The sequence below is a fragment of the Cariama cristata genome, unplaced genomic scaffold, assembly GCF_000690535.1.
Source record: "Cariama cristata isolate BGI_N322 unplaced genomic scaffold, ASM69053v1 scaffold36827, whole genome shotgun sequence".
NCBI lineage: Eukaryota > Metazoa > Chordata > Aves > Cariamiformes > Cariamidae > Cariama > Cariama cristata.
In genome coordinates, this window is record NW_009625631.1 from 13,861 (window position 1) to 16,236 (window position 2,376).

Genomic DNA, 2,376 nt, shown 5'->3' on the forward strand with positions numbered 1-2,376 from the left:
CCAGGTTTGAGCTACCCATTTGGAAAAGAGAGACAAGCAGAGCAGGGGCACGTCACAGGCTCAGAGCCAACAATAAAGACATCCAGAAAAAAAAAAGTCAACGTTACACTACAGCACAGTACCACTTCAGCCAGCCACTCAAGTACAAAAGCCTTCTTCAGCTTGCAGATTTAATTAAAGTAGTTCATTATCTTATGGTGGGAAGATGAAAAACCCTAGGATGGTAGGAACCCAAACCCTAGGATGCCAGGAATGCGGTGTTTGCTACAGGGTTGCAAAGAAGGATTTTCCCTATCTCCCATCCCTGATCCACATTGCTTTCTGTAGAGGTTTATATATATATATATATATGCTTTTTCTATAGTTTAAACTCTTAGTCCCTGTGACAGGCAGTTTATGGGGAACAGAAGGGCCTCAAAGGTTTTCCAAAGCATGGGAGCCAGAGCTCCTCTCCACAACCATTCCTTTAGCCTCTGGGCTATGTAGTTCCTGCTGTATTTGCACTTCTACAGAGTCCTTATTTGCCTCCAGGCACACATGGATTCAGGAGATGAGCTGCTGAGACACAGTCAGCAGGGAAATCAAGGGCACAATTAAGCAAATCTTCCTTTTCCTCCATCCTGATGGACCTACATCCATTTTGCAACCCTTCCCCTAAGGTAACATCTCTGGGCATCCATGCCCTGGCCACCAGCCACAAACAAACATGATGTAAAACGCGGCAACAAAAGCTGCCTGCCAAAGTAAAAATAGTTTTTAAAGTAGCTATGAATAGTAGGATGGTTTTTTTCTTCATGTTCCCTGCACTTGCTTCCTTATTGTCTTTCTAAATGGGAACGTCCCAGGGTTTATGTGCTTGTCCACGCTGATGTGACTTTCAGTGCTGGAACACAGCCCTGGAAAATAGTTCACAGAAGGATGTGATTTAAACACTGACAGGTGATGCTACCCACGCAGGAGCATCAACCACGTTTCCCTTTACCACAGAGTATTTTTACATTTTTAATCTGCATTTGCTAGTTTTATAAACTGCTGCTCAATCACCACAAAAACAAGACCAGCAGATCTGCCAGCAGGAGCAGGCTGGGAAGAAGAGGTGAGGGCAACAGCAAGACAGGCAGGGACCTCACCCAGCAGAGCATCGCCTTCCAGTCCCTGGGCAAGAAGAGCAGAGCAGATCCATCAAAAGCATCCCAGATCAACCAAAATGTCTCAAACAAGGAGCTAGGCTGAGGACCTGAGCTTAAATGCATTTCCCGAGCAGCGGAGGCGGTTCCCCAGCAGCATTTCTCCCAGCTGGTTCACATCCCCAGCAAGCTGAGCCCAGGATGCAGCTGCACCAAGTCAGAGCTGCCCCCCAGCACTGGCAGCCCAACCCCGGGGAGGTAGGAGGGGTGCAGATCCCTGCGCTGCCCTCAGCACCCCAGCAGTATCAGAAAGCATGAATATTATCATTAATTTTTTTTTCTTGGTTCCCAAGCCACCCTGGGGGTAAGAATCCCCGCACGCAGCTGGACCAGGTTGGCAACTTTGGCATTTAGCTGCATGTGTACTGAGAGGGAGCGTGAGCGGTACGGAAAGATATCACATGTGATTTCTGGCACTTTTTTCAGGCCTTGAAGTGAAAGCCGCAGAGCGGGAAGCAGTGTGATACAGCTGCTCCCTCCCCATCGGCAGAGCACTGCGAAATGCTGGGTAAGGTGTTTGCGGTATTTGAAATGGCTCAGTGCATCCCCTTTGCTGATGAGCTTCCTTCAAAAACATGTTTAAACAACTTTTTATAGCATTTATTTGCAGACTGTCTTTCAAAAAAAAAAAAATCATGGATGGACACACATGCAAACACGTATGAATTTGCCTGCATACATGTGTTGTTCTGCGTGTGTAACCATCGCGGTGCGTGCACACAGAAAGCTGAACATCCACCTATAAATGCACATCCATCTGCCCGAATACGTGTCTTTGTGGGGGCCACTTGTGCACGTATGTACGTGCTCTAAGGCCACCCCAAAGGCTGCTTGGTCCTGCCGGGGCGGGGACCCTCAGCCGCAGGAGAAGACGGGACGGCTGAGCGACGATGCCACCCCACCGAGCTGCTGCTGGGAACACGCCAGGTCCCAGGGCAGAGGGAAACGGGTGGTTTTTTTCTACCAAATAAATCCACCCCCTCATCCCGGCTCATGGAAACCTGGCCCTGGAGCAAGTATGTGTCATGCCTGAAGTGGGGGCCAGTGCCAGCCCCCACGTTTGCTCCCCGGAGCTCAAATCTTTGCTGCTGCTTCCAAATTTGCAGCCTCCACTCTGGGAAACTTTGGTCGTGGTTTATTGGAAGCAACCACAGCCAGCCGGGCCCAAAGGCGGTCGGAGGAAGCCCCT